This window comes from Taeniopygia guttata, chromosome 1, assembly GCF_048771995.1.
Source record: "Taeniopygia guttata chromosome 1, bTaeGut7.mat, whole genome shotgun sequence".
NCBI lineage: Eukaryota > Metazoa > Chordata > Aves > Passeriformes > Estrildidae > Taeniopygia > Taeniopygia guttata.
The window spans coordinates 39,854,182-39,869,722 of record NC_133024.1 but is presented as its reverse complement, the minus strand read 5'-3'; the positions used below and the strand labels follow the sequence as shown (position 1 = coordinate 39,869,722).

Sequence of the window (15,541 nt, the reverse complement as noted above, 5' to 3'; positions counted from 1 at the left end):
CTACCTAAATGGGCCAAAAGTACCTGTATGCACAAATGTCTTTCCCAAAAACATACCTATGCTAAAGTCACCTCCTCTGCTGTTTCTTCAAGTTCCCTTTTTTCATTTTCTGACTCTATTTAAAATTTCACTATTTACAAATAAGAATAGTACCCAAGTTTTCAGTCCCTTTATAATGTCAAATATAAAAGGAATAAATTACATTACAATGTATTTAAAACTATAACTCAGGACCTGCAGGAACAAAGCAAGCAGAAGTATTGAAATAATTTGTCCTGAAAATGCAACAATATTAAGGAGGTGAGAAGAACATTCAAAAATATATTCAGAGATGAGCGAAGGGATCCAAACTGCATATCCAGTGCCTATGAAGAAACAGATCTTTTGGAGGACAATTGGAAGAGCCAAGAAGAAAAAAAATCACTCTTCTATCATCTCTGCTGGTGATAAATATTTAAAAACTGGATATTCTCTTCACATTGGCATAGTATGTAATATTTGTCATTTTTAGGCTGTGACTCTCCTTTTTGCTTGTGTATGTAACACAAAGAGACACTCTAGTAAATAGGATTCAACAACACTTAAATTGTTCTGACAACTTCTCTTTGCTGAAATACTTTGTGTAGGCAGTTTTGTGAAATGAAGTTGTTTGTGCTGCCTCATCAAGTTAAGAAGACTGCAATTCTTCTTCCGCTTAAAAAGAAAAAAATAATTCTATAATTCTTTGTTATCTAGCAGAGTGAGGAACACTACTTCTGCAGTGGTAGTTTCAGGGTTTGAAAGAACAAAAGAATCTACAAGATCTCAGAGGGTATGAATGCAAAGTACCATGGGAGGAAAGAGAAGGAAGGAATATAACTCATTTGACATGGTGAAAAGGTCCTGCAGCAATGATAGTGTTACATAATCTGTTTTTTGACCTTCTATGGTATAAGTGCATTGTTTGGCTGGGATTAGCGATCAATGTGAAATTTTACCCTGACTCCAGTTGCTCTGTCATACTCACGGGGATGCTGTATCTGAGTCAAGTTTCTTTTGTAAAACATACCTGGAAATGGTTAATAAATTATACATAAGGAAATATTTCTTGTTTTGTTTACTGAAAGTCTGTAGCCTGTGATCGTTACTGACAACTACAGCAGAAAACACACCTAAAAACAAAAACTACTTCCTAATTTGAGCATTTACCTTCAGAGATTTAGATTTCTGAACTGCCTAGTTACAGTGCCTTAATTAGAATATATTTTTATTGAAGTACTATTTACAGTAAAATTATTCCTTTAATTTGGTTTGGATTAGACTTCTGAGATTTGGGAGGATAAATTTATATATTCCATTATTTAAGTACATAGTAGTTAAACTGCTGGAGAATACATATTACTCTCTAATGTGCTTTTTTACTTTACCAGTCAACCCTAAAAATCCTTGAGAAATTTCATCAAAACTACTATGGATATTTCTCAAAATGCTGCTATACTTGAGCTTCACTATGAAATTATGTTTTCCCTGGCCTCATTCTGAGAAATAAGTTAAATATTTGGGATGAAACATCCAAAGGTACCTTCAGCTGCAAGAAGACACAGATAAGAAAGATACAGCCCCAAATGAAAAGGATATCAAGCAACTAGAAACTAGCCACAATAAAATCAGTGATTTGCGTTAGCCTTCATATTTCTTTGAACTGGAACTATCAGATTTATAATAATTTTAACAGTGGTATGACACTTTAAGATAGACTATTTCTTTTTAATTTCCAGAGCACATTTTCTTAATGGATTTCCAGCAGCAAACTGATATAGTTTTGGTAATTTTTTAATGAATCTGTATCAATTCAATACATTATTCATGCATCTCTTATTATTTCCAGCACACAGTGCTCTTCAGTCAGACTGGTCAGACTTAAGACAACAAGGAAAACAACAGTATAATAGACACCCTGTCTTCTATTTTGCTGAGGGTTTGTTTTTGCTCTTATGAAAAAAAAAATAAATTAGGAATTCCAAGATGATGCACAAGAATTTTATTCCTGTAATTTTTAATATCTATGTCATGTTAAATTTAACTTTTTTTCCTGTGTGCTGTTGTGCGAGAACAAAACTGACTCTGAGGGAAAGGGGATCACAAGACAGCAAATGTTGACACAAGTTCCTTGGGTACAGTCCATAGGTACAAATGTAAACCACAAATACCACCCTGTTATGTTTTATAATTTGTTTTAAAAGGTACAGCATAGCTCAATAAAGCTCAAACAGTGGTACACAATAATTTGACCAAAATGCTTTCTTTCCATAAACAGAGAAAAATGACAAGGAAAATTCATTGAATCAACCCCAAAATTTCTTTGAAAACTGTCTTTGTAATGTTTGAACTTTATAGAGAGTAAACTTTGGTGTGATGTTTTGTTTTCCTTTATTCCATTTTTTCTATAAGTGACTTCTGGTCAGTTGCTAACTCACTGGCATTTTTCAGCTATCTAATTAAAATGTAGACTGTCTTATAATACTTGCAAATGTGACCTTCATTTGTGTATTTTTGCGAGCTAGCATGTTTAATCAAATGTCACTAAGAATGATAACCCATTTTTTTCTTTGTAACTTTTAATTACATTGTTTCAGTGGAAGTTTTCAGTCTTCTAAGCTTATGGAAATATATGCATTCATTCTGTAAAGTGGATTTTATCAGTGTTGCTCCTCAAGTTTTTAAACAGAAATATACTTTCTGCCCTGGACTGTGCATGAAAATTGGTTTTCTCTTAGACTACTTAATGACATGTAGTTTAGCAATAATCTGGGAGAGCGATGAAAGAACAGCAGAAATCTGTTGTTGATAAGATGTCCATCCAGGTCATCTCCTATGAGAATTAGGATCACTACTAAAACACAGCAAAGTGTGAATATATAATATTTTTCTGATGAAATTGTAATAACTGTAACAAAAAAGAACCCAAACCAGACCCAGCAAATCACAAAAACCAAACAAAAACAAACACAAGGAAACTTCAACCAAAAGCCAGCAAACCAAACACACACAAAAACCACCCGCAGAACTAAGTGCAAGCCAGTAGATTTCTCAAGAACTAGTTAGTTCATCTGATCCTCCTCTGTATATTTCCCACTGTGGTGGTTTAGTTTATCTGAGAGAAATTTTATTCTATTCCACTTGTCACTCAAAGCAATAGACAATGCAGTATTATTACATTGTCTATTGACATTATCTATTAACATTGCATTGTCAAAATCATCAAAATCAAACAAACCATGAGATGGAAACCTTCACTGGAGAACTCATTTTAAATATTTGGATTCTGGATGTCAGCACTTAAGGTAATGAGGCTGGGCTCACTTTACAGGCGGAAGAGGAAGGAAGAGGAAAACGGCAGTCTCAATAAATGGCTACTTCTTGCCACAGAATGTAAAGTAAGATAAATAGCTAAGACGTCAACATTTCAGTTTTTCAGATCTTAGTTGTCTTAGTCATAGAATTATAGACTCATAAATGTTGGAAAAGATCTCCAAAACCACAGAATCCAACATTTGACCTATCACAGAACAATTAGACCATTTCACTAAGTTCTGTATCTAGTAATTTCTTGAACACCTCCAGGGACATTGATTCCACCACCTTCCTGGGCAAACCATGCCAATGTTTAACCACTTTTCCAGCAAAGAAATTCTTTGTGATGTCCAATCTGAACATTCTCTGATGCAGTTTGTGATTATGTCCTCTTGTCCTGTCACTAGTTGCCTGTGAGAAGTGACCGACCCTGATTTTGCTACAACCTCCATTCAGGTAGTTGTAGAAAGTGATAAGGTACACCCAGAGCCTCTTTTTCTCTAGTTCTCATCATAAATCAGTCAAGCTTCATTTGTGTCTTTTCTGCTCCAAATATTTTGTTCTTCTGCAAAGGAGTGAAAAATGAAGAAATTTGAATTGTTTTCCAAAGAAGCAGTGGGGGATGACTTAGAAGCTGGAGGTTCTCAAGGAAAATATGTTGGTGATCTTCATCAGCCCTTTTCACCACAGATATGATAGCATGAGAAAGGGAGAAAAGTTATGTATGCAAGGTGTTTTTTCTTTGGGTAAAAATATTTTTTTGCCAGGTCTTTGACAAAAATAAGTAAACGTTCAATCCAAAAATTGTTCTGTTGAGGTTTTCAGTAGTCCACTATTCAATGCATGATAATTTAACTTGAAAATCTGCAGTAGACTCTCACTTTATACAATTTGTCTTTTTCTTATAAATCTGGTTATACAAGGCATCAAATTTAAGAACATAGAATATTGTAGACAGACACAGGAAAAATAATTACTATATATTTTATTTTCTTTTAAAATAACAAAGAGGAAGTGATTTGAAGACTTAAAACATTGACTCAGAGATAGTAAAGAATATTTCCAGTGGCTATTAGCAATTGAATCAACATTGTTGGAATATTATACTGTTATAGCTAATTTAAATGTCATGAATTTTTATGAGGATTTATTTTGAATAATATAAAGATGCTTTTGTAGAGTTGGTCATTGCTTCCTTTCCAACTCAAAAAACAATCTATTTTTCATCTTACTTCCACTTCATACTCATAATTCAGCAAATAGACTACTCAATATATGCCCAATTATTCCCACTTTGCATCCAACATATGACATACACCAGAGCAAACAAAATGTACTTTAATACTGAACACCTTCCAACTGCAGTAGTACAAATAATATTCCAATTATGGAACAGCATTTGTTCAAAGTAAAGTGGTTTTGAACTGAGAAAAGTGCTTTGAGTTTATTGTCATATTTTTTCTATTGAAACACTTAATGTTGTCTCATTTAAAGCATGTTACTGTAATATACTAAATAAAATGAGCTAGGGTGTGTTTCTGCCATAGGCTTCAAACACAGTTGTTATGTTCAGTGAGTGCTTTGCACCTTTTTTTTAAATTCACTGAAGTCATCAAATGAAAAGTGCTTTTTAGAAATAAAAAAATATAAAACATTTTGAAGACTCTTCTAATTATATTATTGAAGAAAAAAATTTACTCAAAAAAAATAGCAACAGAACCCTATTATTCAGTGTATTCCATCTAGTTCAACATTTATTACTTGTTTTTGCACTGTTAAAGACCATAGGTGTGTCTGACACTTTACCACTGCGTGTATTGTTTCTGCCTGTTTGTCTAATAAAAAGGAGGTTTATGCCAGTTTTTCCTGAAAAATAAGACTCAAAGCAAAGAGTGAAGATAGCTGAGGGCACCATTACTCTCATGCCACCCACGAAATACAATGTAAGAATTAGCTTAACTTAAATACCTTGGACTCTTTGACCTGAAAGACGGGAGCTATTGACTAGGTGTAATTTGTTGACATGTATGAATATGTGCTCTAAGAGTCGTGTGTCTGTTTGGTTTGTCAATTTTAAGATATACTTCACTGTAGTACTTCTTCAGGTGCTTTCCATATGATATTTTTTAGCCCAAACATGATACATATTCTCTAGCACGGAAGCACAGAGCATTACTAATGTGAGATCCATAGATTAGCCTACACGGCATGCTTTTAATTGAAATCTTAACTTATTTTCCCCATGGCTGATGATCATCAGAGTGAGCTGTCAATTTTGAATGTGAACGGAGAACCTAGTCGCAAAGGTCAAATATTTCAGCACAAATCAATTAAAGTAATTAGATGGAAAGAAATCCTTATTTATATCTCTTCCTTGATACAATGATATGCATATCAATGTTAGGAGAAAAAATAATAGATCAATCCACAGCAAAGAAGACATTTGTAACTGATTATTTTAATATAAAATAACGTGATTTATTAAAACTATCATCGAGCACTCAAAATCCTAATAATCAATTAAGAAATCAATCAATTAGCAAAGAAAACAATGTAACATAAGTTTTTCTGTTCCCTGTGATACACATCCTTTCATATTATCCCAATTTGGTGTGTTTATATGTCCATTGGAAACAGTCTTTAATCCCCTTTAAAAAATCTATCTCCAGGTTAAAAGCTTTTTTTTTTATTATTTTTGAGGCAGAAAATATATTCTTTCCTACCCTTGGCTCCTCCTGTAGTTCTTTGTCGTTTGCTTTTAATGTTTGCTAAATATTTTACAGTGCACACTTTACCCTGGCTTGCATCTTTGAGACCTTTTTGTGGCTCAGTCTTCCCTTAGGAATCCTGTGAATTAATCACTGGATGTACTGTCAGTGTAAACAACTACTGCTAGCAATTAAACAACTCTTACACACATAGAGTGAAATTCATTCTCGTGTTCTGGACAAATAGTCTTGCAAGACATTTGTTGAGTATTTTTTAATATTTAAAGTGGCACCTAGATCTACAAATTGTTAAGGAGGTAGCATTTTATGTCACTTCTGAACTGTTTTTAAGAATAATAAAGAAAATAAAAAATCCCCACACTGTTATTTCACTGTCCTCTTGCATGGACACAGTGGTACCATGCAAATGTACATGCCAAAATGTGTCTCGTTCTGTTGTCTGAGATATACCAATAGAGATGAAAGACATAAACTCTTCAAAACATCAAAAACTCCTCCAGGACTTGCAATGACATAGAGTGCACTGTGCAGACATTGGTATTCTCATAGGGTAAATCTGTAACACAGGCACACCTGCACACTGTTGATGTGATTTTTAATTCTTCTTTTTTCATACCAGTTGGTTGATTTTAACCACAGGTTCTGGTGCCTGCTTGTGTGCCTTTCCAACTGCAAGCCTGTTCTGGTGGTGACTCTGGCACCCTCAGTGAAGTGTTTGCAAATTCAAAGGAAAACCATCAAAAGGATGCAGTGACTGAGACAGACTAGCAGCTCCTAGAAGAACACAGACTTGAGCTATTCATACAGTCCTTTACAATGAGAAAAAGAGAGGCTGTACTGGTGATCTCCAACAAAGAATGAATTATTTCAAGATAGTAATAGGAGCACTAATATAATTTCCTAATGCAACTGCTTAGTCACACAGAAGAAGTGATAAGTGCAGTTTAATAATTAGATAGCTGATGGTTTCCTAAAGTTTAGAAATTAAGACTTTAATTTTCAAGTTCAGCAACAGGTTTTAGGGATGTGGGGTTATGTGGAATAATATTCCCTTTTCAATAACTTCTAGAAAATTGAAGGATCCATTTCAGAGGTGTCAAAAATGTAAATGATATATGGGTGCCATATATATGTATTGCAATTTGTAGTTATTGTTCTTATATATACATATTATAGAAAGCTTAGCATATTTGAACAAACTAGACAAGGTATTATATAAATTTCCAGTGACTAAGAATAATGGTTAACATAGAACAGGGTAAATATTATGTGTTACATGTAAAAGGTAGGCAGATTATAACTGCTTGACATATACATAAAAGCAAAGATCTCACCATTACAGAGGAACTTCAAAATTTTATTCTACAGGGTGCTTGAAGAAGAATGGAGGTCTGCATTTTCAAATGAAGAGCCACATCCAAAATGATATGACAATACCATAATGCAGTCTGAGGACATGCCCTGTAACATCATTCCATCCAGCAGTGGGCAGCCACACCTCTTTTTAGACTAGTCAATGACTTGTTACAGCTCCAAAGAAATTGTCATGAGTTCTTTGCCTGCTGTTTCACTAAAGTCATCCTGAAGAATTATAATTAGGAATTTAAAAGAAGAAATACATGATATTTATGAAATTGGAACAAAAGCATGTTAGCAACAAAAGGTCTAAAACTGAAATTAACCCAGCAAAACAAAAGTATTACAAATTTTCATGCAGAATTCTAATAAAATCTATACATGCATTAGAAAAAGCTGTGTGAAAAACAATCTGTAAGCATTGGCACTGCAGCAGATGCAACTGCAGTTGGCCAGCACTGAAATAGCATGACAGACACACTTGGCCTCTATATATATATCAAATGAATAAACAATGAAAATGCATAATACAGCAGAAAAAAATCAGTACAGTTGACTTTAGAAGTCAGCACAGAGGACTTTTCTAAAGCAATCAGTATTACATTTCAAAGTAGCATTATTTGGTCAAGGACTTATAGGAGTACACATGGGCAACAGTAAGAAAAGGCTCGTCATGTCTTGAATTGTTTTGTATTTATAGCAGATTTCCATTTCAAAAGTAGTTTCAAATATATAGACATGGAATATAGCTGGAATTTTTAAATATAAAAGACTTTGAAATCAATCGAGGTTGACTAAAATGTAGGTATCTTTCAAAGAGAATTTATAATAGTTCTTTCCACTACAACCTAATTTATTGCTGTCATATAAGTAAATTTTTAAGTATGAATAACACTGAACAGAAAGATTTATTCCAAATCATCTATTTGGTATATGGAACTTTACCGTAAATACAGTTAGTGTGTCTGTTTTGAAGCCTGAGGTTATAGCTTTCATTTCAAAATCCTCTCCATAAAGAAAAGATAGTGAATCAGTAAGCCTTGCCGTTTCAAGGGAATTTGCATTGTGAGGGTTTTATGTTCCTCTCTATGGTTTTGCATACCTAAATGACAATGAATGTCAATCATCATAGAGAAAAATCTCTGCCTACCTGAAATTTTTCTTACTTTTTAATAATAAAGTCTAGAGAGCAGTTATTCTGGGAGGTATCAGTTAGTGTATCACAGAGTCAGACAAGACCTATCAGACGAAGTAGGGGGGACATATTTTGGGACACATTCCCAGGCACATGATTCCTAGGGCTAAAGTATTTCTAGCCAGTTTTGATGCAAAGTACCTTGAGGGGAGAAAGTTACAATACCTTCTAATGGGGAAATTCAACTGTGCAATAACATAATAAAATCTTTCTTAGCCTAGTGCCAATCTCTATTTATCTCCAAAGCAGGTCAAATTTGTGGACCTAATTACTCAAGAGAGTCAACTTCATGTTACTCTCTTTCATTTGTTTTCAGACCGGAGTCCACAGATCTGTGATGATAGAACCTCCACCACAGTGTACACACAGGTCACCTATGGCATAATTCTGACACTTTGGTCTCCTAATTTTAGCAAGAGAAACCTGTATTTTTAGTATGTGCTTCTTAGATGTGCGTAATTTAGAATTTGTGTTGTCTGCTCAGCAGACAGAGATTTCTGTTTTGGGACCTTTGAACATTTACACAGCCCATAGGTAAATTTCAGAATTGTCACCATCGCCCTGTGTATTCAGATTTCAAAATTTTGCAAACTCCCTTAGAAAAAGGTCTTCACTCAAAGGTCAAGCAATGTTTTAAATTACTAAGTTGCCTTGCATCAGACATACAGACAGTTCCTAGACATATGTTTAAAATTTTATTATTGTGTGAAAAAGGTCTGCATTTTTGACAATTACTGTTTTAATATTTGATTCTTAAACTCTATTTGTGCTGCTAGCCCTCCTGTCTACAGAAAAATACCATAGAGGCACATCTGGAAGGATTAAAATATATTTTTTGCCTCATGTCTTTTTAATTAATTTTACATCCCTTATGTATAAATGGGTAGAACTATGTTCTAAGAATTATCTTCCTAAGGCCTTCCATGAGAATGAACAAAAAAAAATTGATATTTTATTATTAATTTGTTTACATTTTTGTAATTTCCTCTAGAGGGAGGGAACTTAAGCAGAGAAATGTTAGTGCATGCAACTGACTCTCATTTTTCCCAAACCTGAACATTTTTGCTTCCTTTCTTACAATTTAACACATTTGAGAGGCTTTCTCAAAGAAATCAAAAGCTCTTATCCTTGCTGTTGTATAGGATCTGTGTGGGTCAGATATTTCTATGGTTGTGCTTTTTAGCTGTCAACATAGAATACAAATTGAATTTCTGAAAGTCTTGGTAGGTGGCATCAGGAAATGACTGTTTCTTTAGAGTGTCATTTAAGAACAACTGATGCTGGATTTCTTCATCCTCCATTCTTTGTCTTCTGTCAGGGAACTTTGGGATGCAGAAGGTTAGTGGGAATAAACTTTGTGGTCTGATCCTCTGGGGAGCAGAATCAAATAGGTTCATTCATTTCTTGTGCTGTTTCAAAAGATTTGCATTTATCCAACTGTTTCAATCTCCATAAATTCTTCAAAGGAATAAGTGAGAAGGCCCTCTGAAACTGAAAATTCTTTTTCACTCTGCCTAAGCTCAGAGACTTGAAAATACAACTTTTTAAAATGGGAGAGTTTTTTATGTTTATGCTTGTTATTAGCCAGTAGAACCATATACGAAGGCAAATCTCTGCAGGATTTTAAACTTCGATATAACTTTTTTTTTTTTATCCTCACACATTCCTCATAGATGACTGACACCAAACAGCATTGGAACCAAGAAAAGAAAGAGAATAAATAAGTACAGGAGAGAAACTGTCAAATTTTAGGTTATGGAAGATACATAGACTTAAGAAGAAAATGAAAGTGGCTCAGTTGTTTCTCTCCCCTTTGCAATTCACAATCACTTTATTCCTGCCAACAGAGTAGAGCAGAAGGGAATACTGAACGCATGAAGAGAATCAGAAAATCTGATATAGTGAAAGCAGAGAAGTTAAAAGAATCACAGTATATTGATGATAGTTACAATAAAGATTAAAATCTGTCTGGTTACATTTGTAACTTTCCGATAGCTGGCAACAACAGGAAAAAATACACAGTTACCAGCATAGTGTCCCTTGAGTTAATAAAGAATTATATGGACAAGATTGCACCCAGACCATGAATATAGGTGAGCAAATAATCCTAAAAAGTATCAGAATTCTACACCAGCAGATATATTGTATGGTACTTGGCAGAAACACCTGTTTTTTTTTTTTTTTTTGTAGAATCAGATATGGCCATTAGGTTATTGATGAGCACTCACTAACACAGCAAAAAAGAAATATCAGCTGCTGCTATTACTTTAACCTCTAAAAATACATGGTTCAGACTAAAAAAATAACACCAGGTCTCTGGTGCTTAGTAATTTAAAACATTGCTTGACCTTTGAATGAAAACCTTTTTCTAAGGGAGTTTGTAAAATTTTGAAATCTGAATATACAGGGCGATGGTGACAATTCTGAAATTTACCTATGGGCTGTGTAAATGTTCAAAGGTCCCAAAACAGAAATCTCTGTCTGTTTGGAAGACAACACCAATTTTTCCATATAGACATTGCAGAATAAAAGAAAGGTCTCTTACTTTTATACATTGCTGTATTTGTAGTAAGATTTTCCACCAGCTTTGCTCTGAAAAATCTCTTTGCAAAGATTTCTGCACCAGGTTGTTGTTACAGTTACACTGAAACAGCTGAGCTTACATCCACAACATGGCTATTGAGTTGGTTGAGAGCACAAATGTCCAACAATGACTTTTACTGGGAACTTACTTCTATAGAGCTTACAAAACCCCATTCTGTTCTTCTTACTACCTCTTTGCTATCTCCTTTCTCCAGACCAAATTGCTGCTAGCAAAACTCTGAGGCAGGAGCATTGGATCTAGATGATCTTTAAAAGTACTTCTCAACAAAAATCATTCTGTGATTCTAGAAAGAGAAGATAGCCAAAGATTTCTGATTAGATGGGCAGATCCCAAAGAAGAATCATGCATGACACTATTGACTAACTCAGACTTCCAGAAGAAACAAGCATCAGTGCTAATTTTGCTTGAGATTTTGGTGCATTTATTAGTGGTTTCTAGAGAATACACTGATCCTAGACAAAAATTGAGGGCCAGGATGACATGGAGGGTATTTATAGAAAGCTGTCCAATTTTTATAGGACATACGAAGGCATCAATAATTGCTCTGAAACAACCCATTGGTATCTCTTCAAGAGCGCATAGGATAAAAGAAAAGCTTCCTGCTAAGAGCTAGTAAAAATAACTTTTTCTTTTTTTTTTACACCATTCAAATACAGAGATTGTCTTCTACAGACATGCTGTAGGTCTTCAATTCTCTCTGCAGTAATCCAGCTTTCTCATGATTTAGTAAATTGTGTGTTTGCCAATAATACCAATGCTCATGAAGAGTAACAGCCCGGCCCCAGCAGACCACAGGACATGTTTTTTCATTTCTTCTGGACTGTGCCTGCAAGTCAGGTTTTGGATGCTTATGAACTTGCTTTATGAACTTGCTGCGGCAATAAAGGTCCAAGTTTGAAAGGATAAAATAAAAAAAATTAGTTTGAAGTAAATAAATCTGAAAACTCTCCCTTTCAGGATATGAATTGTAGCAGGTAAGGCTGTCATCATGTAAGGAGCTGTTCATAAAAACCTGAGGTCAATTTTTCTGTAGAAAATATTCCTAAGGATATAACAGTTTCCATCTAGAAGCAAAAAAGTGTCCTTTTGTGTCATACTGCTCAGCTTTCTACCCTCAGTTCACCTGTTTATTCTGGAGTTTTAAAATAATTTTCTTTTAAGTATTACTTAGAAGGGACCTTTTTATCAAAGGGAAAAAAAATTACATTGACACATAAATTGGGAAGGTTTTTTTCCTGAACTAAGTTCTTAAATACGGATAAAATCAGAGTGAAAAGCATCCTAGAACACCCGGAAACTTAGCTATATCTGGCATTCACATAATATATGCAAGATAGTTGTTCATACCCCTGTTCTTTTTAATTTTCAGATCAATCTTTACTAAGCATAAAAGAAAGACTGATTCTAGAATTCAACATAAAGAGCATTCCGTTGTGCTGTAAAAATCATAGGTTAAAGGCCCTGCTCCAATTAGTATTTTGTTATTTACAGAGGTGGAAGAAGTAATGGGAATATCTAGACTTCTGAGAGTCCACTTAAAATCTATTTTGGTGTTTAGGAAGCTTCTCTGTGATTGAGATTCAAACTCTGAGGTTGAGGTTCAAACTCTGGAAAAGCATAAACTGAATCTAATCAACAAATACTCAATATGCATTTTAAACACTAAGTTTCTGGATATTACCATTGTGAACTTACAGCTTGGTTTCCATCTTAGGCTGCTTTTCACAGACAGAATCGGGTACCTCATCTTAATATTAAAATGTTCGAGAAATGCTTAAATCTATTCTTTCCCAAATAAGGACCTATAAAAACATTTACTACACTGAGACACATACTTGATGAAAAGATCAAAATAATTAAATCTCAATCAACTACTGTACATGTTAATACAAAAATCCATGATGCAGGATTTTATAGAGGGTGGCAGAGTATATTAAATCCACATCCAGTGAGTACCAATTGAGTGTTTACTCAAATGTTACCTTCTTTTTGGAGAAGTGGCTTCCACCTGGTGGAAATGATGTGTATGTGCTGTGGATTTCTAAACCTCTTCAATGCTTTCCAAAAGCAGAAATTTTTATTCTGCCTGTAGGTCATGTTAGAGGCTGTTGGGTTATGGCACTGCTCTGCAAGAGTCTGATTCATGTCAATGTGTTTCTGACTCTCATGGGCTCATAAGATTCTCTGCATGGCAAAGAGGAATCTACAGCCACCAAGGACTAGAAAGTTTTCATACCCATAAAGATAAGCTGAAGAAATTTGAAACATGCTGTCTTCAAGGTGAAAACTCTAGTTAGGTACTGGTGGCATTTTATTTTAGCAACATAAATAAATGAAAATATAATGTAAAGAAACAAATATTTATCTCACATAAAGAACAGTACTGACTATATTTTTATAATGTTCATCTTATACACATATGTAAGTAATATAAATATACAGTTTTGTGAGATAATGACAGTGTAAGAGCATGTACAATATAGCACCTAACTACTAACCACATAAAGCCAGTAAAGCACCCTCTAGTAACTGTAAAAATCTACAGTTTATGGAGAGTTTTTTGCATTTTTTCTTCTTCAACCCACTTTATAAAACTGTATTTTGCTCAATGTCTCAGACAACGTATATTTCCCAATGAAACACAATTTATTATTCCATGTGCCCATAAAATGTGATTTTCATATCTTGATGCCTTGTAAAGGCTGACCTAGAACAGAGACTAGACGGAGTTAAAGAATAAAGTAGGTATTTATTAAAAGGCCTCAATGGATACACCTTGGGCAGTATAAGAGACCAGTCAGGGCTACGCCCATGATGAACCCAAAATGGTCACAAAAATGGATGACCGGTCTTGAAGTCTCACACTTTTAGAGGTTCTGGTCAATTAGCATATTGGAGTTAGTTGTCCAATTATAGATTTAGGGTGTGAAGTCCCATTCTTCTTGTTTTTCTCTCTTCAGTCCACTGTTGTTTATGCTCTTGAGCCTGAAATTTAAATCATTTGTCCTTGGACCCTAGCTCGAGAAGGAATTGTTTTGTCTACCTACTCTGTAAAGAGAGCTTACTATCCCCTAATATGGAGCTCAGAACTACACACTAAAGCAGTACAGAATCTGAGAAATATAAAAGCTAAAACCTGAGGCATCAATCATAGTTGTACTTGTCTCTAGTGTTTTTTAATCAACTACCTTCAAAACAAACAAACAGAAAACCCCCACTAAAATGAAGATTGGTTATGTGTATTTTTGAGCAAAGTTTTTTACAGTTCTAGGAAAAGAGAGAGGAAGCAATTTACTTCTCTTAGCTTCCAAAATCAGAACCAGAGGCAACTTATGACTCATTCACTTCTGCAGTATAAAGTCAAACAAATAGTACTGAACTCACTGCAGACTATTTTAACCATCATAAGTAGACAAAGTACTCAGAAAATGTTCTGAGAGATCTGTTGCACAGCAGTCCTGTTTCCTTAGTATAATTATGAGAGCTTGATGTCTCATAAAGAATTAACAAAAATTACATTTCTTTTGCTGGATTCGTTAAGAGTTTTGTAGTTTTAATATGTCATTTGCTTGATAAAATATTAGATATCATGATGCTATTGAAACAATAAAATACATCCAACTTTTTCAAATAGGTTCCAATTTCTCATCCAAAGGACAGAAATTGACCTTTCACTAGCAAGCGGTAATCCCATTGTGTAAACTGAAAATAGGCTTTTTAATTAGAAGGCCAAGTAATAGTGTTTGCTGATGCAAATGCAAATCCTTTTTAAGTCAGTGAACCAAAGCCTGGTTGTCCCTGAAAGATTTTTGATAGGGCTCTTTGGGTGACTCCTTTTTTTATCCAAAAGGACAAACAGTCCTCAGTCATCTTACTGCTGACTGAGTCTTCAGTCTTCAGTCAGTTTTCTACTTCATAATCTCATAGCATCTTTGTGTCTGTTGCACAGATCCAGCCACACAGTCATTTTATGCCCTCTGTCGGGATCCTTCTTCCCTGAAATGTTCCTTCTAACTGAAGGACCATTCAGTCAGCTGAATTAGTATTATAAGTAATTTCTCCCTCTAACTCCAATCTTACACTAGGCACACCACAGGTGCTTCAGAATAAAATTCTATAATATGCTTCATTTTAAAGACACACCCATATTTAAAATTAGGTTTAATAGAAAAGAATATTCAAGGCAGATGGCTCATCATTTCATAGATACAAATCACGAGGTACTACATTATATAAAAAAATGTATGATGGGGTGAATCTTTTAAGGTTATATAAAGAGAGTAATCTACTGCTCTCAGTAACATTTATTTACACTTAAGGAAA

General features: G+C 34.4%; 1 protein-coding gene across 15 annotated transcripts in view; it reads right to left on the bottom strand.

Annotated features, from left to right (window-relative positions):
• The window catches only part of CNTN5 (contactin 5), a 592,916-nt gene that overhangs the window by 229,023 nt on the left and 348,352 nt on the right, over positions 1-15,541 (bottom strand). The window lies entirely within an intron of this gene.